The sequence below is a fragment of the Bos indicus genome, chromosome 4 (assembly GCF_029378745.1).
Source record: "Bos indicus isolate NIAB-ARS_2022 breed Sahiwal x Tharparkar chromosome 4, NIAB-ARS_B.indTharparkar_mat_pri_1.0, whole genome shotgun sequence".
NCBI lineage: Eukaryota > Metazoa > Chordata > Mammalia > Artiodactyla > Bovidae > Bos > Bos indicus.
Window position 1 is genome coordinate 47,121,941 of NC_091763.1, and position 25,064 is coordinate 47,147,004.

At 45.6% G+C, this 25,064-nt stretch overlaps 1 protein-coding gene across 12 annotated transcripts in view; it reads right to left on the minus strand.

Moving 5' to 3' along the window:
* The window catches only part of ATXN7L1 (ataxin 7 like 1), a 255,289-nt gene that overhangs the window by 107,805 nt on the left and 122,420 nt on the right, over window positions 1–25,064 (minus strand). Inside the window, exon 1 of one of the 12 annotated variants that reach the window (XM_070787736.1) lies at window positions 1–24,771. This exon is cut by the window's left edge and continues 40,192 nt beyond it. The exons of the other annotated variants lie outside the window; for them this stretch is intronic. The gene's annotated coding sequence lies outside the window, so the exon portion shown is untranslated. Of the gene's footprint in view, window positions 24,772–25,064 lie in introns of those variants that run through there. 12 annotated transcript variants of the gene reach the window in all.

Sequence of the window (25,064 nt, forward strand, 5' to 3'; positions counted from 1 at the left end):
CTCCTATATTAATTATCCAAACCTAAGCCAGCAATCTACTCATTTATTCCTTTTTTATACTGTGTTGTGGTGAGGATGGTTCAAGTTGCCTCATTATTATTATTATTCAATGAAGCAAGGGATAGAAACAAGATTTAACTAGAAGACCGGGGCTGAAGACAGATATAAAACTAACAGGGTTGTCTCTGAGGAGGATAGGTGGTTGGAAGGGACCATAGAGTCCCTAGTCAGGGAACCCAACTACTGGAAGAACAGGATGCAGGACATTCTTCCCTCTTCTGTGATGCTTACAGGGTGGTTTGAGGAGGCTTCAGTCACAGGCGGTCACAGTGCTGTGCACACTGGTGCTGAACCCAGGAACTGGGAATGGACTAAGGAGGAGAGCTAAAAATGTAGACTGACACTGCTGTTTATTCACAGGGCCGCTCACGGTGTAAGCTCAATCACCCTCCAGCACAATCATGAACAGGGCTGTCATTAAAATCCCCCTGAATTCCAGGGAGTAAAAATTTCTGTGGGCTCTCTTGGCCTTCCTTTGCAGCAGGCAAAGTTGCTGGCTCAAAATCCACAAATATGAGAGGTCTTGTTCCTGACCAGGTCTTTGGTCTTTGAGCACAGGACACATGCAGCTCTGTGGAACCCCCTGGGCTCTGAAGGGAGGCTTGGTATGTCTGTAGCCAACGGCTGCTTGTTGTAGCTCTGCTCACATGAAAGGATGGGTGGGAAGTCTCTCCTGGAACTGCTGCTTGACTCAGCTGGTTTAAGATCCATAAACCAGGCTTGTGCACTTAACGGGATTTCCAGTTTCCTTAAGCAGTGGCTCTGGGAAGCTGGAAAACGTTTCCATGGCCCGGCCCTTCCCCAGACTAATAAGGTCAGGATCTCAGGAGTGGGGCCCGGGGAGGCTGCTCAGGTGGCGCTTCCATGCCTTCAGGTGCAGATCTACTGCCCAAGCGAGGGCATGTCACACACACCAAATCTTGCTTTCTTCCCTGTCTTTCTTTGTTAGGGTCATCTTTTACCTCAAAGCTTTTGAGATAGAAGAGATTTGTGCTTTTTAGGCTTGAATATTCAGGTCATGCTGGCTTCGTAAAACGAATCAAGGGAAATTTTCATCTTATTCTAGGGGCAGAAATAGTTTGAATAAGAAAGGCAATACCTGGTTTTTGAAGACTAGACAGTATCCAGTTATAAGACCATGAAGGCTTTTTAAAAAGGGTATCTCTTTAATGAACTCTATCTAAAGTGTTCTATGGTTATTGGTCTATTCACATGTTCTGCCTCTTTGGGGGCAATTTTGATAATTTTTATTTTGCTAGGAAATTCCCCATTTCCTCTTGATTTTCAAATTTATTGTCACAGATTTTCACATACAATGCCTTTTATAATCCTTTTACTCCTTTCCAAATTGGTAATTATATTTTCTTTCTCATTGTAATGTGGCAGACCATGAGCCCTTCCAATTTCCTCTGTTATAATAATAATAGCTAATGCTTGTTGATCATTGACCCTGTGCTAAGACACACAGTTCTGCTTTACTTGTACTAATTCATTTAACCTTCATGACAATTCAATGTCATGTGGACTCCTATGACCTTCACGTTACTGATAAACTCACTTTTGGGCATACAGAGAAGTTAGGCAACTTGCAACTATATCATAGAGTAGCAGGCAGCTCTCTCTGCTGCCTACCCACGTGTGTGTGTGTGTGTGTGTGTGTGTGTGTGTGTATGTGTGTGTGAGGGAGAGAGAGACAGCCTACCATTTGAGTATATTATCCTTGGGTTAAGAATTAAAGGGGGAGGAGGGGGGAGAAGGAAAAATAACCTTGTGGGAGCTGCAGGTTCCTGCTCAAAGCTCTTAATGAGGGAATATGGTCTTTTAAGAGTTCTGTGGCTGGGAGGTGACAAGATCCCACTGGCAGAGTGGCCCAGAAGTTTTGGGCTGTGAGCCCCAATGATTATATGTGTTCCTGGCTATATGACCCTTATGGTGACCTGGCTGAAGGTCATTTAATTGTCCTGAATGTTCACTCAGACAATGAGAAAAGCCTGGAGCAACACTGTGAGGTAGACAAGAGGAGGTATGAAGAAAATTAACCACAATACCTGAAAGAGGGGAGTGGTTGAGACATCCTGCTCAGAACTGAGACACACTCTGTGATTTTTATAGGAAAAGTTATATTAAAAGATCTTCCAGGACTGGCTCTCGATTGCTTCCAGAATAAAATCTTAACTCTCCAGTGTGGCCTTCAAGGATTTCCACCACCTGGCCTCAACTGACATTCTAAGCCCATCAGCTACTGCTCCCTACAGGCACCCCTGTGGTTTGAGTCAGAACAAACTGGTTCTTGATGTCCTTGTGTTTCTGCCTCTGGGCCTTTGCCCATGCTGTTCCCACCACCAGGAATGGACTATCTCCATCTCTGGAGGATCCATGTTTGATGAATACTTCAGGCTCTAGCATGTCATAAAACTGTTCTCTTGTACTACAATTAAATTATACCAGCACTGACACACAGCTTACCACGAGGGCCAGCACTTTATATTTGTTAACTCATTTAATCTTCAAAACAACTGTACAAATTATATGCTATTCTTGTCCCTATTTTATAACTAGGAAAACTGAGGCTTAGTAATTGTCCAAGTCTGCACAATTAGCAGCAGAGTTGGGATGTAAACCCAGTCATCTGGCTGTGTGCTCTTAACCCCACTGCACAGTACCCGTACCTCTCAGTAGGCTTAAGTCGTAGCAACGAAGGCACATGCTTTCCCCCCCTTGCAGGATGGCGAGCCCCCTCAGGACAGGCTGTGGGTGTGGGCTCCCTGTTCCTTTAGATGCACCCTCACTATCTGCTGATGGATGGAGTTAAGCCAGAGCTGGTGATGACACGGCCACCTTTTTCAGGAACCTGTAGAGAAGAGTGCAGGCCTAGGTGGATGGGCTGCGGAGGGCAAGGGGGAAGAATTTAAAACCGTGGTCCTTGCTGTTGAGATACTTAAAAGTGTGGGCAGGGAGGCCAACTTTTGATAAATGACACAGTGGAAAATCACTGCTGAAGAGAAAGAAAGTAAAAGTCACTCAGTCATGTCCAGCTCTTTGTGACCCCATGGACTGCAGACGCCAGGCTTCCCTGTCCATCACCAACTCCTAGAGTTCACTCAAACTCATGTCCATTGAGTCAGTGATGCCATCCAACCATCTTATCCTCTGTTGTCCCCTTCTTCTCCTGCCTTAACTTTTCCTCAGCATTAGGGTCTTTTCCAATGAGTCAGTTCTTTGCATCAGGTGGCCAAAGTATTGGAGCTTCAGCTTCAGCATCAATCGTTCCAATGCACTATATGGGCCATGGAATTCTCCAGGCCAGAATACTGGAGTGGGTGAAGTGAAGTCACTCAGTCGTGTCCGACTTTCTGCAACCCCATGGACAGTAGCCAACCAGGCTCCTCCGTCCATGGAATTTTCCAGGCAAGAATACTGAAGTGGGTTGCCATTTCCTTCTCCAGGGGATCTTCCTGACTCAGGGATTGAACCCGGGTCTCCCGCATTGTAGGCAGATGCTTTACCGTCTGAGCCACCCATTTGCTTCTCCAGGGGATCTTCCCAACCCAGGGATTGAACCCAGGTCTCTCACATTGCAGGCAGATTCTTTACCAGCTGAGCCACAGGGGAAAGTCTGCTGAAGGGAAAGCAAATGCAAACCCACAGAGTATAAAGTGAGGCAGGAAAGGGAGATGCTGGCAGAGGTGAGGAAGTCTGCAGGTTCTTGGGGACTTGGGACCATACCTTAAGGTCCTGCTACACAAAGCTTGGTTCCCAGACCAGCAACAGGGGAACCTGTTTTGAACAGAATCTCAAAGCCTCACACAGACCTTAAGCAGAGTCTGCATTGTAGCAAGGCCCTGGGGGCAGGGGTGGGAGAAGGCATATGCAGATTAAAGTTTGAGAGGCATTCTCAGAAGACCAGATGCTCAGGCCCATCCCCAGAGGTTGTCATTTAATTGGTTTGGGGTGGGCTAAGGCATCCATATTTTTAAAAACCTTTGCAGGTAATTCTACTGCAAGCATTCCATGTTAGGACCTCAGCTTAGGCCTTCCCTTGAGACTTGTGGAATGGAAAGATGGAGGAGGGCAAGGGGTGGAGAATCCCAGCTCTGCCACTAAAGAGCTACATGACCTTGGGCACGCCACTCAATGTCAAATCAAGTAAGTAGATTAGATTAGTGGTTCCCAAAACTCAGAATCAGAAAATACACATTCTTGGGTCAAGTGAATTTTACTTTGTGGGGCTGGGCCTGAGGATTTGGCATTTTAAACAAATTTCCTAGGGGATCCTCGTGCAGCTGCAGAGCACCAGTTTTGGAGATCAGTGGACCAGATGACCTCTTAGAGGAGTAGCATTTTATTTTATGTTCTGAAGCAACGATAAGTATATGCCAATATAGGGCAGTTGAAACATTTTTTGTCTGCACTATACTTTGTAACTCACAGTAAGAAGGGCTTTTCATGGAGATCCCATATATATATAGGGATATATATATATATATATATATATGGCCACCTGATGCAAACAGAATATATATCCTAGGAGGAGCCTGGTGGGCAACAGCCCAGAAGGTCACAAAGAGTTGGACACGACTGAGCATGCATGCATGCATATATATATATATATACACACACACATATGTATATACATATATAAAACATATATTTGGACTATGTGTGTGTGTGTGTGTGTCTGTGCCTGTGTGTGTGTATGTGCTCAGTCACTTCAGTCATGTCCGACTCTGCGACCCCATGGACTGTAGCACGCCAGGCCTCCCTGTCCCTCACCATCTCCCGGAGTTCGCTGAAGTTCATGCCCAATGCATCAGTGATGCTGTCCAGCCATCTCATCCTCTGACACCCTCTACTCCTTCTGCCCTCAATCTTTCCCAGCATCAGGGACTTTTCCAATGAGATGTCTGTTCACATCCAATGGCCAAAATACTGGAGCTTCAGCATCAGACCTTCCAGTGAATATGTAGGGTTGATCTCCCTTAAGATTGGCTGGTTTGATCTGCTTGCTATCCAAGGGACTCTCAGGAGTCTTCTCCAGCACCACAGTTCAAAGGCATCAATTGACTGGTGTTATGTCTTCTTTATGGTCCAGTTCTCATGACCATTCATGACCACTGGGAAGGCCACAGCCTTGACTATACAGACCTTTGACAATAAAGTAATGTCTCTGCTTTTCAACACACTGTCTAGGTTTGTCATTGCTTTCCTCCCAAGAAGCTGTCGTCTTCTGATTTCATTGTTGCAATCACCATCCGCAGTGACTCTGGAGCCCAAGAAGAGGAAATCTGTCACTACTTCCACCTTTTCACCTTCTATTTGCCATGCCATGTAATGGGGCTAGATGCCATGATCTTAGTTTTTTAATATTTAGTCTTAAGCTGGCTCTTTCACTCTCCTCCTTCACCCTCATCAAGAGGCTCTTTAGCTCCTCTTTGCCTTCTCCCATTAGAGTGATCCAAAACAGAAATTTCACAAGACATTGCTTTTCTTTACTATGTAACCTACCGTATGTTCTCTTTTCTTCCCTATTTTATTTTTAAATGCTTCGCTCTACTGATTTCACGATCCATTACTGAGTTTCAATGACAATTTGAAAAATACGGTGTAGACAATCTGTGAATGAAGGGTGATGGCTCTGTCAGGATCAGAAAGCCAGAACCTGTAAGCCATCTGGTAGAAGGCATCCAGCTCCATGACGACCAGTCTAGCCCATGAGGGCCACAAAGGCAACTGATCACCAAGTGAGACACTACAAGAAAGGGGTTTGGTTGGGGAAGTCAGAAGGGATAAAGGGGTCAGTGAAGGCCCAAGGAGCTTAGCAATAAGCACAGAGGCAATATGCATTACTCTAGCTTTTAGACCAGAAAGGATCACAGGACGTTTACAGCAGTGCTCTCAATGCTGGAACTAAATCAGAACTACCTGAAGAGCTCTTGCAAAATAGGGTTCCTCAGTCCTGACCCCCAGAGACATCAAACCTCAAACCCAAAGTCCTGCCAAGTGATTATACTCTGTAGCCGAGATGGAAAACCACTTGGATTTATGAATTAGTTAAAGAGGCAAGGTCATTCCAACAAGGGCTTAATTTCAAAAATATACACACAACTCATACAATAACAGAAAAACAAACAACCCAATCAAAGAATGGGCAGAAAAACCAAATAGACATTTCTCCATAGAAGACATACAGATGGCTAAGAGGCACATGAAAAGATGCTCAACATCGCTAATTATTAGAGAAATGCAAATCAAATCTACAATGAGGTACCACTTCACAATTAGAATGGCCATCATTAAACAGTCTACAAATAACAAATGGTGGACAGGGTATGGAGAAAAGGGAACACTCCACTGTTGGTGGGAATGTAAATTGGTGCAGCCACTATGGAAAACAGTATGGAGGTTCCTCAAAAAGCTAAAAACAGAATTGCCATATGATCCAGTCATCCCATTCTTGGGCATATATCTGGACAAAACTATAATTTAAAAAGGAACACGTACCCCTATATTCACAGCAGCAGTATTTACAATAGCTAAGACGTGGAAGCAACCATAATGTCTGTCGACAGATGAATGGATAAAGAAGGTATGGTACATATATACAATGGAGTAATGCTCAATCATAAAAAAGAATGAAATAATGCTATTTGCAGCAACATGGATGGACTAGAGATTACTGTACTATGCAAAGTAAGCCAAAAAGAGAAAGATAAACACCATATAATATCACTTCTGTGAAATTTAAAATATGACATAAACGAAACTTATCCATGACACAGAAACAGACTTACAGACACAGACAACAAGCTCCTGGTTGCTGAGGGGAAGGGAGGGTGGGGGAGGAGGGATTGGGAATTTGGGATTAGCAGATGCAAACTAAGATATATAGAATGGATTAACAACAAGGACCTTTCATACAGCACAGGGAACTATATTCAATCCTGTGATAAATTATGATAGAAAAGAAAAAAAAAGAGGCAGGGTCATTTAATATAAAAATGTGGGTCCTTTAATTTCTTAATTAAGAGGTTTCCTATCTGTGAAATAAGTGAAGAGGAACTAAAAAGCCTCTTGATGAAAGTGAAGGAGGAGAGTGAAAAAGTTGGCTTAAAGCTCAACATTCGGAAAACTAAGATCATGGCATCTGGTCCCATCACTTTATGGGAAATAGATGGGGAAACAGTGGAAACAGTGGCTGACTTTATTTTTTTGGGCTCCAAAATCACTGCAGATGGTGACTGCAGCCATGAAATTAAAAGACGCTTACTCCTTGGAAGGAAAGTTATGACCAACCTAGATAGCATATTCAAAAGCAGAGACATTACTTTGCCAACAAAGGTCCGTCTAGTCAAGGCTATGGTTTTTCCAGTAGTCATGTATGGATGTGAGAGTTGGACTGTGAAGAAAGCTGAGCGCCAAAGAATTGATGCTTTTGAACTGTGGTATTGGAGAAGACTTGAGAGTCCCTTGGACTGCAAGGAGATCTAACCAGTCTATTCTAAAGGAGATCAGTCCTGGGTTTTCATTGGAAGGAATGATGCTAAAGCTGAAACTCCAGTACTTTGGCCACCTCATGGGAAGAACTGACTCATTGGAAAAGACTCTGATGCTGGGAGGGATTGGGGACGGCAGGAGAAGGGGACGATAGAGGACAAGATGGCTGGATGGCATCACCAACTCGATGGATGTGAGTTTGAGTGAATTCCAGGAGTTGGTGATGGACAGGGAGGCCTGGCGTGCTGGGATTCATGGGGTCGCAAAGAGTCGGACACGACTGAGCGACTGAACTGAACTGACTAACTATCTGTGAAATGGGGATACCAACACCTGCTTTAGCAGTTTGCTGTGAGGATTAAATAAGATAAAGTGAGCTTTATTGTGAATCCAACTTCCCCAGTGGACTACAGAGAACACTAATCTCCAGAGAGGCAAGTCCAAGTTCACACAGCTGGGCAGCAGCAGGTCAGAGATGATACTCACTTCCCAAAGCTAATACTATTGCACTGTGAGACCGCCTCTGGGTACCGGAATAGAGCCCAGAGAAAACTCAAAAGATCCCTGATGGCCCCTCTCATCATTCCCACACTGAACTTCAGCCAGGGAGCCCTGGGCCAATGTTGAGTCCCTCACACAAATGAAGTCTTTACCCAGAACCAGGTCAGACCCCAGCCTGCAACATGGTACAGGCTGGGCTTTCAACATGGTGCTGATGGTGTTTGATCTGGATCCATTTGAGCTCGATGTTGTTTTCGGATCACAGTATTAGGGACGCAATAGATGCCTTGTGGTGAAAATGGAGTTTTCCCTCCCTTTATGGAAAGTGAGCTGGGATGAGAGGTGAGGGGTAATGGATCAGCCAGCTGGAAAGCAGTTTCTGCAATTCAGACATGAGGGCTTAATGGATTGTGAATGTAAGGGGTTGAATTGTATCCCCTTAAATGATGTTGAAGTCTCAACCCCCAGTACTTATGAAGTGAAGTGAAGTGAAAGTTGCTCAGTCATGTTCAACTCTTTGCAACCCCATGGACTATACAGTCCATGACATTCTCTAAGTCAGAATACTGGAGTGGGTAGCCTTTCTCTTCTCAGGAGATCTTCCCAAGCCAGGGATCAAACCCAGGTCTCCCTCATTGCAGGCGGATTCTTTACCAGCTGAGCCACAAGAGAAGCCCAAGAATACTGGAGTGGGTAGCCTATCCCTTCTCCAGCGGATCTTCTCAACCCAGGAATCAAACCAGGGTCTCCTACACTGCAGGCGGATTCTTTACCAACTGAGCTATCAAGGAAGCCCCAGTACTTATGAATATAACCTTATTTGGAAATAGATTCTTTGCAGATGATCAAATTAAGACCAAGTCATTAGGGTGGGACCTAATCTAACACAACAGTGTTCTGCAGAAGGGAAATTTGAACACAGAGACAGATACACACAGGAGAGCACAATGGGAAGATGAAGGGAAGACTGGGGTGATGCGCCCACATGCAGAGAAAGGTCAATGGCTGTTCACAAACCACCAAGAGCTGGGAAGAGCCTTGGAACAGAATCAGCCCATAGAAGGAACCAAGCCTGCTGACACCTTATCTCAGACATCTGGCTTCCAGAATTGTGAGACAATTTCTTTTGTGGTACTTTGTTACAGCTGCCCTAAGAAACTAACACAGTGAATGTCAAGATCCTTGTTCAAAGAACACATCGTCATGTACGGCAGCAAAGAGATCCAAATGTCTGTCCTGGAGATCTGAGGCTTTAGAAGAGGAAGCCTGCACTGTCCCACGTGTGCCTGTGTCTGGTGTACAAACCTAGCCTTGAGATATAGCTTGTGTTCTAGGTTCAGGATTACCAACCTCTTCATTGGTGTTTTCAAAATATGCCTGGATACGAGCAAAACTCAATTTTCTCACTGACTTTCTCATCAATACAACAGATAATAACTCTCACATAGTAGATAATATCTGCCAGGGACTTTTCCAAGTGTCTTATGTAAATGAATTCATTTAATTGACACAACAATCCTACCATTTAGGTACTATGATTATGCTCATTTTATAGACAAAGAAACCAAGACACTGAGAGGTGAAGTAACTTCCCCAAGGCTGTACAACTAGAAATGCTGGAGCTGGGATGTAAACCTAGGATTTTTGCTCCAGAATCCACGCCCTTAAACACCACAAAAAATGATTACCACTTGCTAAGGGTTCATTCTGTTGCTATTCTAAATACTTACATTTGTAACCTAGTTCATATTCATAACCATTCATGCAAATGTTCACTGTTTATTTTTTCCATATTCTTACTTCCAGGAAAGTCATCTTCATTTTGAATCAAAATAGATAGCCCACATCCCATACACACATACATACAATCTGGTCCCTCCAACGGAACAGGTCACTGGCTGGTGATCCCACAGCTACCCCTAGCGGATGCCTCCCAGGGGCCACGGTTCGCCCCTCCCGTCTTGACACACCCACCCACACCCAGTCCAGCGTCCAGCTGATCCTCCAGCTAAGATGATGAAGTGCCAGTCTCCTAAGGCCAAGCTCACTGCTTTGCAAACCAGGATTTGTTGGGGTTTTCTACTTTCCCAGTCAGAGATGAAGGGACTCAGCTTCCCAACCACTGTATGTTTATGCCTGCATGCTCAGTTGCTTTAGTCGTGTCCGACTCTTTGTACCCAGACAAGACTACTGGAGTGGGTTGCCATGCCCTCCTCCAGGGGATCTTCCTGACCTGGGGACTGAACCTGCGTCTCCTACATTGCAGGTGGATTCTCTACCACTGAGCCACCGGAGAAGCCCATGTGATTCATATTCTGGCATAGAACAGTAACTCTTGCTTTGACTGAGGGGGCCCGGGGGAAAGGAGGAGCAGGAGCACAATGTGAGGAGAAGGAAATGGACAGCAAGCACAGGATGGAGAAGGGGAAAAACCAACGATGACTGCGTATCTGTGCCAGGATCTGGGGCCAGGAACTCAGTGCACTGAGCCCACTGCCAGACACTGGGAGTGGTCAGGCAGTCTGCTGCAGAGCTGGACTTGAACCCAGCACTCTAGCTGCTGCACCAAGGGTGGGCGGGGCAGCCTCGCTCAGCGGTTCAGACTGGGAGGAAGTCTTCTCCTCAGGAATCCTCGGCTGGGTAAGGAGGCAGTGATCACCATGGCATTGGCCACACCTACAAGGTGATCTCTGCAAGGTCCCACGTGCCCCTCAGGGCAACACTGAGAAGGCAGCGATGGTGGCTGAGGTTTCTTTACTTTGGAGGCTGACCGCTGTGCCGTGTCACACGGCCGTGGTGCAGTAGCCAGGCGGTGCACGTACACATGCAGTTGGGCCTTCCAACTCCCAGCCTCCTGGCTCATCACCATAAAAGCTCACAATGCCAGAGGCAACAAAGCTTCCTTTCAGAATCAGCCAGCGAGACACCCCGGTGATTATTGGTTCCCTCTAACTCTGATAACTTCTGAGGAAATCGATCTTTCCGCCTCAGTAACAACAAAATTGGTCTTTGCATCTGTGCAAATTATGCCGATGACAGCAATCCTGAACGCTAATCAAGTATCAGTCATTGACATGAGTGGAAAATGGAGCTAGAGTCTTTACTGAATCCTTGTTTTGAGCAAAGCCAAGCAAGGGTTGTTGGAGAAAACACTCTTTTGAAATAGCACAGCTGAGTAGAAAGGGCATGAGTGTGGAGGCCCCTAAATGCACGTGCTCCCTGGGCCTCAGGTCTCCCATTTGTAAAACATGAGAACCATCACCAGCCCTCGGGTCACTGCTCATGCAGGCCTTATATAGAAGCAACGATTTATCAGACACTCAGAATAACAGGGGAGAATAAGTCTACTGGGGAGAGAGTTCCCTTTCTTGCCAAAATGTTAGCTCAGAATGTATTTCACACACACCATGTCCACACCAGGTGAATATTCTCTTTCAAATCCCATTCAGGCTTCTGAGAGATCAGGTACCTAGTCAAAGGGCTGTTCTGATTTCTGTTCATCCTTGGCCCAACTCAGATCTCACTCCCTTTAAGGACTCAGATTTCACACCTTTAAAGAGCCTTCCACTCCCAAATGCAAAACCTGAATCTAACCATGAGGAAGCATCAAGCAAACCAAATCAAAAGACATTTTACAAAACACATGACTTTGAGTCTTCACAAGGGTCAAGGCTGTGGATGGCAGACTGAAGTATGGATCATGAGTTAGGCATGCTAACTAAAGGCACAGGTCAGCCTGGATTTCCAACTTTTTTTTTTTTTTTGCTATACAGTGTAACTGGAAAAATTTGAATTACGTCCACATCAAGTATAGTAGCTTTCTACTGTTACCTAAGAGAATATCTTTGTTTCTAGGAAATACACATTGAAATATTTAGGGGTAAAGGGATATGATATTTGCAACTTACTCTCAAACTATTCAAAAATGTATAATAAATTAAAAATGTAAAAATGGATACACACACACATATGAGGAGGAGTGTTTGAACTATTTTTGCAACTTTTCTCTAAGTTTGAAATCGCCTTCCTAGCCCCAAACAGCAGCATTCCACGATTGATTGCATGGTTTCCCTTTCACTGTACAAATGTCCTTATAATGGTTTTGTTTTTTTTTTAATGTGAGTGGTGTATGGGAATTCTTTTTACTCTTCATACTGGTTGACTAACAGGAAAACCATGTTACAGCTGGATGGATCCCGAGATCACCTGGTTCAGTCCCTCTAGGTGATGAGCCCAGGACCCAGGAGGGCCTTAGGCTGGCTGTCACACAGCTGACAGTGCCTGAGCTGACCCCAGAACCCAGGTCCTGACCCAAGCCCAGAGTTCTTTCTTCTCCTTCACACTGTGTGACCACACTATGCATTTGGCTGCAAAGGAGTGACAGCTGTGACAGAACATTGATCCCCTCGGCCTTTGGGGCAATGGCTGGGGCCCCGTCAGGACAGGGGTCCAGGTCCATCTCTCTGTTTATTGCAGAGGAACCATGGAATGAAAAATGTTGGGCAGCTGCTCTCATCTCATCTGTCCCCAGGGCTCTAAGGACCACCTATATGCTAATAAGGTTCAGACTCGTCTCTCTGACCCTGACCTCTGTCTGAAGTCCACAAGCCTATATCCAGCCATCTGCCAACTCCTGCCCATTGAACTGGCACATCTAATGTGACAAATGCATCCACAACCAGGTGCTAGATTGTCTCCTCCAACTCCTTGCTTTTCCTTATCTCCATCCAGTACCACCATTCACCCACTGTCCAGGCCCAAACCCAGGGGCCACCCTAGCCTCCTGCAGCTCTCTGACACCTCACAGACGATCCACCCACATATGTGCATGCTCAGTGGCTACTGTGTTCAATTCATGGGCTCTAGCCCCGGGATTTTTTAACAAGAATACTGGAAAGGGTTGCCATTCCCTTCTCCAGGGGAATCTTCCTGATCCAGAGATCGAACCTGAGTCTCCTGTGTCTCCTGTACTGGCAAGAGGATTCTTTACCACTGAACCACCTGGGAAGCACGCCTTCCAAAGACCTCCAGAACACACTTTTCCCCAGTGTCACCATCACCAGTCCAACCCAGGCCACCATGATTTCTCGCCTGAATTTCCCCAGGCACCTTCTGATGGAATCTGACCCCACCTCCCCTTTCTACTGGGTGTTCCCTACCCAGCAACCACAGTAAGCCTGTCTCTTCCCATCTAAAAGCTGTCCAATAACTTCCATCTCAGAATCAAACCCAAGTACTTACAAGAGTTTAGCTGACTGAGTCTCCATGTGTGGTCTGGTTCCTTTCTCAGGATGCTTCACCCCCAGCAGCATGGGGTGGCACCCCTCAGGCACCCAGCCCTTTGTTGTCCAGGAGAATGACCAGCTCAGTGTGCTCCAGCTTCAGGGTCTTCCCCTGCTGCCCGCTTTGCCCAGAGTCCTTCTGCCAAGTGTCCACAACGCTCTGACTTCACACTGGGCCTGGCCTCAAGCGTCTTCAGACAGGCCTTCCCTGACTAGCTCGTGTACAAGAGCACCCCCTTCCCTTTGCCACACTGACGTTTCTTCTCCTGCCATCATATACTTATTTGTTTACTGTTTCTATCCCCTAACAAGTCCCTAGAGGCTGTGAATCTACTTGGTTCCCCTGGATTCCAGCCACTGCTTGGCACATAACAGGAGCTCAATATATATGTATTAAAACTAATGAATGAACCCATTGCATTGAAAAGGTAAGGTGCAGGATGATGCATATAATATACAGTCATTCATTAAACAAGAAAAAGAAATAAGCACATTTATGCTTGCCCATCTTTAGGAGAATTTAACAGCTGTGGCCTCCAGGAGGATGAATGGGTAGCCTCAGTGGGGGGCCTTTTGGTGCTGTCTGAATTTTTCAGTAGGTATGTGCACTACTGATTCGATGAATTAAAAAAAATGTACATACATATATCTAATCATTATATACCTAAAGCAAATACAATGTTATAACAATTATATCTAAAAAAAAGCCCCCCTGTGATTAAATCCACATTTCCTCCCCCAAAGTGTAAAGGATACTTCTATCAGTATGTCAAAACATATATGCATTACAAATATAAAATCACGGTACACAAATTCCATACATACAATACATAACTTAGGATACGACTTCTTTTTCATTGTAACACAATGCAGTGTAGTTTATCAAAACCCAGGTTAAGAGACATTACATCTTGTACCTACAGTCACAGTTCTCAGAAAAATTCTACATATGCAAAAGCCCCTTCGAGACCTAAATGAAAAGTAACTGAGAAGAGGACTAAGAAAGAAGAAACAAAGGCAAACATAAAACAAGGGCTTCTCAGGTGGCACTAGTGGTAAAGAACTTGCCTGCCAACGCAGGAGACATAAGAGATGTAGGTTTGATCCCTGGGTTCTTAAGATCCCCTGGAGGAGGGTATGGCAACCCACTCCAGTATTCTTGCCTGGACAGTCCCATGGACAGAGGACCCTGGCAGGCTACAGTCCACTGGGTTGCAGAATCTGACACGACTGAAGCGACTTGGCATAGCACATATGCATATATATAAAACACATCAATACCTCCCAACCCCAAAGCCCAGCCTGGGTGGGTCCATGACTTTTCCAGGTCTGAGGGTCTTGTGACTCTCTGTTGGACCTGTTAATGTCTTGGCCACCCACCATGGGTGGGTCATGATCATAAAATAATTATGAGAAAACAGAGTCACAGCAGACTTAGCTTCCATTTGTGGGAAGCGGCAACGGGCAGTTGTGGAATGCTGGACTTGGAATACCTGTGAGAGCGGCCCAGTTCTCTTCCTACCTGAGGGACTCTGAGCAAATTCCCTGCATGGCCTCAGTGAGTCGGGGTGTGACAAGAGGATGTGGAGGCCTGATCTGTCACCTTGGAGGTCTCTCCAGCTTCAGCAATCTGGTTCTGTTCTGATTAGATGGTGCCAGTTGGACCACATAAACAGACCGACAGACGCAATGCTTCTGAGATCCACGGAGACATAATCCTGATGTCTCAGGAATCCTCCGGCCAGACAATGACCCAGCGGCGTATCCTCCAGGGTACCTGAACCTGGCGATGACTGGGCCGGAGAACTGAGGCTCACCCTCCTGCCTTCAGAGGCTTCCTCCTCCAGTCTGGGGCTTGCAGCTTTTGCACCATGTGCCTCTGCCAGCTTTGACTAACCAAGCGAAGCAATCTGGGTGCTGCCACACACGAGTAAAAGCAAGACAACCTGAAGCCGGGTGTGGGCAGAGCTGCCTCCGTGTCCCCAGAGCCAGGCCCACCCTGGGAGACCAAGAGGAATGCGGGGCAGGCCAATTAAAGTGAGCTTCCCTTTCCTGAAAAACGCTGGAAAGAAAAGATGGCGGCGAAGAGTTCTCAGCAAGTCTGGAGAAAGGCCCTGAGGTGGGGATGGGGATGGGAGCGGGAGAGGCAACTCGTGGACACTGGACAGGGATTCTCAAATATGCTGCAGGAGAGGAAGGAAGGAAACAATGTGGACGCCCAGGAAAGAGCCTCTCACTTGGGAATGCCCCATGTTACTGTTCTCCTTATTAGATCTGTCTTGCTAACTATTTTAGCAGAAACTAATGTGAAGGTAGGTCTGTGCGCGCCCTTTGCACACGCCAGGGAGTTGGTAGAGGGGTGTTTAGGAATATGTTGGGTTTCAGAGGGGATTCCCTGTGGAATCAAAGCGTTTTCTAGATAGTCCTCCAAATAGAGTTTAGGGTATGGTTACTTCTCTGAGTTCTGCTATGAAGGATATAGAGTTTAGAGGAAGAAAAGATAAAATGAAAATACTGTAAATGAAAAGGAGAAAGAAAACGTGTCTTTCAAAAGGAGTCTGGTGATGTGTCTGTGATTTGATTTTCTCAACCGGTACTTGCTTTTCAGGTCTAATTCTGCCCTTATTTTGAAAACTCAGGAGTTCGAGACTTTGAGGCTGTCTTTTCCTGGGTCGGGGCAGGTGAGAATTAAAGGTATACAAAGTTGTCACACTCAGAAAAGGGTGACAAAAAGAGGTTGTCTAAACTCCATCCCTGGATATTAAAGAAGATATAAGACAGCATTTAGGCTGGTGGACAGACTGAAGGAGTGGCAGACCCATTCATGGGGGTATAGGTAGGGCCTGCACTTCTTTATTTCAAAAAGCCCCAGAGATAATTGTAATTCAACCCAGTTCTCTGTTGTCGCCTCTGAATCCCTCTCCCCCAGGTCCAAACTCCCTGTTGAGAACCACTGTTGGACATATTGCCTAAAAAATGAATCAGCCAGTGAGGTTTCTCCCTGCACTATTGTAAGATCTTACTGTACCTATAACAGCCATGCTCCATAGGAACCTCCTAGGCCTTCAAATAGGGCTTCCTTGGTGGCTCAGAGGTTATCTTTTTAAAAAAATTTTTCTATTTAATTGCAGGCCAGAACAGGGTATAGATTAAGAACACTTCAGAAAGAAGCTGAGATGGAAAAGTCTGTCTTCATGCCAAAGGAAGATAAAGTCCCAATTCCCAGCTCCAGGGCCTGCTCTGTCACCCACCAGTTTGTGTTTCAAACAATGTCTTTGTGAGCAGTTACATATGACGGATGATATAATTTTATATTTACAATTGTACTTTCAAAAATGCCACCTTTATCAATCATCATCCTCAAAATCCGTAAGAGGCCCCTCACTGCTCCTTAAAATAAAGCACTCACTCTGAAAGTGGGTTTTCCTTCTTTCTCAGTTGGTGTCCAAAGCTTTCTGTGGTCTGGCTCCAAGGTGAAGTTCCTAACTGTCCTGCCACACACTCCTATCACTGCCAGCTGGCCTGGTGCCCCACTGTTTCATATTCCTCTTCAGGGCTGCAGTAACTGCAGGGAACTGTATCATTAGGGTTATAGATGCATCTTGACTATTCCCCAACTGCTGGATTTTATACTTCTCTTCTCTGAATACTGCTATGAAGAATATAAGCTATCAGCTAGTCCAGTGAATTTTGGCCAGTCACTGGAATATGGAATTATGAGGGAGGGGAAGGTGGGACTTATTTTATTTGATCGAGGTATAACATGCATACAAGAGATGCTACAAATCACAGATGTGTCACCTGTGATTCGTACTTTGGATGTACAAAACACCCTCATGTAACAGCACTCAGATCAAGAAACAGAAGCTACCAGCACCCCAGAAAAGCTTGGGTAAAGGAAGCTTTTTAAATCTGACACATTTAAAACAACTATGCGGCTGCTGACAAGCGCTCAGTCCAACTCTTTGGGACCGCATGGACTATAGCTCACCAGGTTCCTCTGTCCATGGGATTTTCCAGGCAAGAATACTGGAGTGGGTTGCCATTTCCTCCTTTAGGGGATCTTCCTGGCCCGGGGATGGAACCCACATCTCTTGCATCTCCTGCATCTCCTGCACTGGCAGGTGGATTCTTTACCACTAGCACCAGCTGGGAAGCTTCCAAGAGCAACTACACTCTAACAACAACAACAGCAACAAATTCTCACTTTCAGCCCCAATCCTTGAGATTCTGATTCCTAAATGTGGAGCGAAGCCCAAGAATTCGCACGTTTAAGATCTCCCCAAGGGTTTCCCACGTATCACCAGGCCTGGATACTACCAATCTACTGAAGGTTTTCAAATCACCCCTGAGATGTCACCCAGGGGCTGGCGGTGGAGACAGGGAGCTGTCAAAACTGCCTTCCTCTTTAGTCAGAGCCACGGGCATCTCCTTCTTAAACAGGATGTCTCTCTGTGGATACAGACAATCCCTTAATCCTCAATTTTGAAAGCCACCTGTATTAGTCAGCATTTGATCCAAGAAGCAAACCTACAAGAATGGATCTGAACATACAGGTATATGTACCTGTGTATCTATGGGTCTATTCCAAGTATTTGACCTTTTGCAACAGCAATTGCTATTTAAAAGGCCTCTATAAGGCTGTTGCTTTTGCATCTGATGATGGAGTGTGAAGTCCACAGGGCAGGCATTGGGAAGAAAAGAGGACAGAAAGTGACAGAGATCAAGAACAATTTGGAACTCATAAGCTTTAACTGGAACCCCACAAGGATGAACTGAAACTTCTGTCCATTCTTTATACCTTTGATTTCCATGTTATGCATGTTCCCACAGAAGCCAGAGGCCTTCAAGAAACTAAACACACAGACTTGGTCCTGGAGTCGGACAGGCTGAATGAGGATCCGGGGAAGGTGGAGCAACTGCAGGTCTGGCCTCTGCCCACCAGCGAGGTGAGCGGCCAACTGGCAACAGCACATGTGGTACAAAATGGCTGCTGCTGTGCCTTCCTCCTCCAGGTCTCCATGGCCCAGTCAGTGAGCAGCCCACAGCATAGGGACTTCTGGGAAATGTAGTTTAATCCAGCCAGGTCTGTATAGTCAAAGCTATGGTTTTTCCTGTAGTCATGTATAGATATGAGAGTTGGACCGTAAAAAAGGCTGAGGGCCTAAGAATTGATGCTTTTGAACTGTGGTGTTAGAAAAGACTCTTGAGAGTCCCTTGGACTGCAAGGAGACCAAACTAGTCCATCCTAAAGGAAATCAACCCTGAACATTCATTGGAAGGACTGATGCTAAAGCTGAAGCTGTGATACTTTGGCCATCTGTTGTGAAGAGCTGACTCACTAGAAAAGACCCTGATGCTGGGAAAGACTGAAAGCAGGAGGAGAGGGGACAACAGAGGACGAGATGGTTGGATGGCACCACCGACTCAGTGCACATGGTTTAAGCAAGCTCTGGGAGATGGGAAGGACAGGGAAGCCTGGCGTGCTACAGTCCACGGGGTTGCAAAGGGTCGGATATGACTGAGCGACTCAACAACAACAACCAGCCAGGTCAACACCTGAAAAGCCACTACCACCCATCTGATCACTGGTTCTCAAGCTTGGCTGCACACTGAAACCAAGGTGGAGTTTTAAAAAACTGATGCCAGTTTTCAAACCTGCCAACAGGATATGTGAATGCTGCCCAGGTTGCCCTAACATGCAGTCAAGGCTGACAGACTGATGTGAACCTCAGTGCTATCCCCAAGCCAGGATAACAGAAGGCAAATTTTACTCTTGTTTTGCCCTAAGAGAAGCATTAAAAGACCTGGTTATTTTTCTGAAGATCCTAAAATGTTTTTCTCCTTATCCTGCCTTCTGGCATCTGTCTGCCCTCCCTTCTTGAACCTAGCCACAATCGTCCTCAGCACATTGGCTGCGTGTGTCTTGGACAAAGCCCTTCTTAGTTATCTTCCCAGTCTAAGTGGATCAGGAGCATGGTGGGCAGATCCTGAGATCATCCCAAAGTAATCATAGTGAACTGCAGTCTCAGAGGTTTTCACTGGTAAGCTTCTAAATAAAGTATCTCTTCCTCCTAGGCATAGACTAATTAAATGATTATAACACTGCAAAGTGGTCAGTGAACGCTTAACCACTGTAACATGAGCCAGTGTTGGCAAGAGCCAGTGCGGTGAGCACGTGAGTCACTAAGCTGCCACTGCGAGACCAGGGACTGAACCTGGGCCACGGCAATGAAAGCCTGGAGTCCTAACACTAGGCCACCAGGGAATTCCTGCTGGGTCCTTCTTAAGGATGGCTGAAAAAGGAGCCCAAGAGGGGTCACCGCAGGAAAGGAAGTAGGAAAAGGGTGGGGGCTGAGAAGAGCATGGGTTCACATTCCTCCCATACCACTAACTAGTGGAGGAGCCCTGGGCAAGTCACCGACTTAGAAGTCAATGCTTCTAAGCCCCAGGACCAGCCCTGCCTCTCTCATGCAGTCACAGAGAGAGTCTCAGAAGAGATGTAAGAGAAGCTAGAGGGAAGAAAGTCCCACAACACGGACATTTGTCTGTGCAAGGCAGTAGTGTTAACTCTGCTACAACACTGTGTCATGGAACAGTTCTCTAGATTATGGATTATTTAGATCCTTGTTTTCCTTCTTCTGTCTATGATGCGGTTATTTCTAAGGAGATCCACTGAACTGTGAGAATGACACCATTGGTTAGATGAGGTCTTTGGGATTTCCTTTGCGTTTCTATTATTTATGCTCTCCCCCTCCTTCCCATAGCAGACAGTGAAGACTGCTGGGCCACCGCAGTCTATACTCGGTAAGTTTGCACAGAGAGAACCTTTCTAAGACATAACAGTGAAATAACCTTTTCCAGCATCTTTGTGAAGTGAAACTGAAACTGGAGAAGGATCAAGCAGTGCTACATATTTTTACTGAACCAAGTTTATTATTTAAGGTAGATATTTCTGTGCCGGAATTAGGCTTTAAGCTCCTTGAGGGCAAGGGCTGACTCCAGATCCCACGTCATGTGGATCTGCACCAGAGCCAAGGGCAGTGCAGCAGAAAAGACACTGGGGGCGGGGAGCCCGAGCTCCAGGTTCTGGGCATAGTCCTGCCGCTCAAAAGTCATCAGTCACCCTCTCAGCCTCAGTTCTTCCTCTATAAAGTGGAAGTTACCTATTTCATGGGATTTTAGACAACGTGAATTTAGACAGTGTGTGGGAAAATACTTCTGTGACCCCAAAGTGCTGAGCCAGTGGGAGAAATGTGCTAAGAGCTGTCACTTCTCAGAAACGAGATACTGGCCGATTTTCTTGTTGAAGACAGGGAGGCTCAGAGCGGAGGGGGTCAACCTCAGGCCTCAGACGAGGAGATGCTCGGGGTGGAGGGGACCAGGAGAGCGATGTCCCCAGAAGTCTGCAGTGACCAGAGCAACAGCAGTGGCTTTCTCATCACCCACCTGTGCTCCCCTTGCTGCTGCAAGCTGTTTGTTGGCCTGGTTCCTTGTTTATTCATTTGTTCATCAAGTGTGCTTTGTTTTTTAATTTTTAAAATATTTATTTAAATATTTTAAAATATTTATTTACTTTCATCTGTGTTGGGTATTCGTTGCTTCGTGGACTTTCTCTAGTTGGGGTGAGCAGGGGCTACTCTTGCAGGGCACTGGCTTCTCATTGCAGCGGCTTTTCTTGCTGCGGAGCATAGGCTCTGGCGCACCAGGCTTCAGCAGCTGTGGCTCTCGGGCCATAGAGCACAGGCTCGATAGTTGTAGCGCACGGACTAGGGTCCGCCTCACACCTCACGGCATGTGGAATCTTCTGGAGTCAAATATCGAACCCATGTCTCCTGCACTGGCAGGTGGATTCTTTACCACTGAGCTACCAGGGAAGCCCAGCTCATCAGGTTTTTATTGAGCATCTACTCTGTGCCATGCCCTGTGCTGGAGGCTGAGAATTGAATGGTTAGCAAACCAGGATGAAGCCCCTGCCCTCAAGGAGCTGACCTACCCTACTGACTCCCAACAGGCTGGACTCAGGCTTCCGCACTGACAGAGTTGGACAACTAGCTTCACGAAGCTGCCCCAGAGACAGGTGTAAATGTTGTGTTTTAGTGAGATTCTAGACTGAAGCTAAAAAATATCAACATGTTGAGGCCAGATCTGCTGAGAAGAGAAAGAAGAAAAGGTAAACTCCCAACTCCCTTTCAGGTCTTCCCTTACTGGGCTCCTACCTCAGGTTTCCAGAGTCCTGTTCTTTATGACTTCACCCTCTATTGAAGTGAACTCTCATCTAACTCATTCAAACTAAGATGGCAAATGCCTTGGTGAAAGCCTTGAGGTAAAGGAATGACATCCCAACTGGAGGAACAGGTCTTTCAGAGGTCACCCTAAAATCACATTAGGGTGGCCACTTCAGACTGGCACCTGCAGGGACCACAGAGAGGGAGAAAGTGGGAGACTAACAGCCGGGATGAGTAAAGTAAGCAAACCCCCGTGATCTTTATTTATTGGCTACTATGGTGAGGCTTGTGGGATCTTAGTTCCCCAACCAAGGATTGAACCCAGACCCTGAGCAGTGAAAGTCTAGAGTCCTTACCACTCTGGACCACCAGGGAATTTCCCCCTGCGGTCTTTAAAGGTGACCCCAGGTCAGCGAGGTGTGAGGGCGGGAGCAACGTGGCTGTCGTCAGAGTTCTAGGCTTTGTTTTAGGTGAGGAAGGCTTGTGGGTGTGTAACCCATGACAGCTTAGACGGTAAAGCATCCGCCTGCAATGTGGGAGACCTGGGTTCGATTCCTTGGTTGGGAAGATCCCCTGGAGGAGGGGATGGCAGCCAACTCTGGCATACTTGCCTGGAGACTCCCCATGGACAGAGGAGCCTGGTGGGCTACAGTCCATGGGGTCGCAAAGAGTGGGACACAACTGAGCAACTAAGCACAGCACAACCCATGATGAAAAGCAAAGAACTAGATCCTTGACTATGGAAAAAAAGGAGGGAAAAAAGAAAGACCAGGAGGTCTTCAGCAGCCAGAACCCATGAAATCTCCACCAATCGATCTTCTTTTCCTTTTCGATTTTGACAGAACTGCCAGGCAACTCCACTGGTGCCCTTCCAGCTGGAATTGCGGTATTCCTCTTTGTGAGAAAGTAAGACATATTTTAGTACAAGCCAAAGTCAAATTCCTTAAAGACTATAGGTAATGTGAACCCCAAGCAGACTCATTAAATGAAAACTTTGTTCTGTAAAATAACGTACAAACACTCAAACCTGCACAAAACAAATGGGCAAACATCCTCTGGACACCAGGTGCAGGAAGAGAACCTCGCCAGCCCCCAGGGCCCCTCCACACGTCTATCCTATCCCTATCCCAATCACAGCTCCTCCCCACTTCCAAAGCAGCCACGCTCTTGACTTACGTGTTTGTTTCCATGCGTTTATTTATGGTTTTATCACCCTAGTGTGTATCCTTAGACACTGTCACTTAGTTTTACCCATTTTGTAGACATCTTTTATGCTACTTTTAAGTGACCACTTCCTTCCATCTATTTCCCTTATCATTTATCTGTTGAAAACTCAGGCCATCTAATCTGCAGTTTCCTACTGTCTGGGTTTTGCCCTTGGTGCTTGCCAACACATCCAAGGGCATGATTTCTTAATACAAATAACTTCCCATTAAAAAAAACAACTGGTACACAAGCCATGTTTTTAAGGAGGGCACAAACCACCATAATCGCTTTCTCAGGAGTATGTGGGCAAAGGGAGCTCTCACAATAGAGGTAATGAGGCAAGGAGAAAAAAAATGTGATCTGGGGAGAGCTCTCTGTGGAACTAGTGATTTATGAAGGTTTTTTTGCAATTGGAAGTGACCAGGGAATGTTTCTCTTTAATGTTTTCCACTATAGTTTGCTTTAGTAGGAAACATATTTGCAGTGGGGTCTGGCATCACGTTATGCTCCAGGGTCCAGGGTTGTATCCCATTAGGTTTTATCAGAGACGACTGCATAATAGGAATCTGGATGTAGTAAAAACCTAAGGAATCTAAACCACTAACCAGACTCACCAAATGTAATAAATATAAATGATAGATGAAAGGAAGATAGATCTGGCCATTTACTTACGGTTTGGAGCAATAAAAGCAAGCTTTAAATTTTTTTCTTTTCTCTCATCTTAGCAGGCAGTCCCATGAACATACTTATTAGCATTTTCAAAAAGGCTTTATCAAATATTGACTTAATAAAGAAGTGTATCCACTTAACGGTGACCTCCAGACACCCCCATTAAGTTCAGGACCCTAAATTATATGCTCCAGGGCTATGGCACCCACACAATTGAGAAAAGAAATGAATGGGGTCATACATGGAGATGGGAGGATTTTTAAAGCTTAAAATTAAATATGTATGTGGACTGTTTTGATTTGCACAGGAAAAAAAAGCTCCCAAACTGATGGATATAATAAAAAATTAAAAAGTCAAGGCACTCTTAAAATACACATACTATAGATAAAATAGATAACCAACAAGGACCCACGGTACAGCACAGGGAATTAAACTCAATGTCTTATAATAATCTATAACAGAATAGAATGTAAAAATAAAAAGAATATATATGTGTGTGTATAACTGAATCACTTTACTGTATACCTGAAACTAACACAGCATTGTAAATTGACTATACTTCAACAATTTTTTTTTTAAAGACAAGAGATAACAATAACAACAAAAAAAGTCAAAGTACTCTTCAAACCCAGTTGGCCTTTGAAACTTCACTACAGCGTTGCTTGTAAAACCATAAAAGGGGCCTAAATAACAGCGGGTTGGGGGGGGGTTGACAAAAGAAATTAGGCAGAGGACTTAACTGATCCCATTCTGGTTCTATATTCTCCGTGCTTCCTCTGATTCTTTTAGGGACTGTATTTGTGAAAGAAATCAGGAATGTGTATCCTTCTTCCTGCCAACAGTGCAGAGAAGGAGCCAGAGGGTGGCGGGGGGTGGGAGGAGATAATCAGGAGCAGGACTTAGTGTAGATTTGACAGCCAGGTTGATTTCTGTCCCGGGCTCAGGAGTTTTTAAAATCTGCTTGCAAGATTGATTTCTACTCTTAGCATGTAGAGGGTAAAGTGATTTCCAACCCTGGTTTTTACAACGCTCTAGGGTATTTCCAATGATTACAATGTGTGTCTTTAAAATTCCCCAAACTAAATTAATCTGAATTCATTGAAAAGGCAAATATGATTCAAAAACTTTTTTTGCTAGTTATTGTCTCGTTTACCTTTCTAAAGTGTTTGATACTCCCTGGAATTCCTTCCTGCTTGGGCTCTGTGACAGTGTTACTCAGATGTTTCAGGTCTAACTGCTTGCCTTCCTGGCTGGCCTCTGCTTCTCTTCCAGGCCTCATCTTGGATCACTAGGAATTCCACAGAGTTCTTTTCTTGGCCCTGCCCCATTCCCACCCCAGCCCCCACCCCAAAAGCCCTTTATGAACTCCTCAAGATTTCCAATTCCAGCCTCTAAGAGCTATTTGCTGTATGAAATACCCACCATGGGAAATTCCTCAAGGGTAGCCAGGCTGGGGCTCAGCAGCGATGCTCAAAGATAGAGGAGATCTTGGAAAAGGGGTTAAATCTATCATGACTTCTGGGTTTCTATTAACTCACTTCTAAGTCTGGGTTGGGCTCAACCTAAGCATGTTACATGCATTATGGCATTTAATCTTCACACCACCTCTCCGAGGAAGCATGAT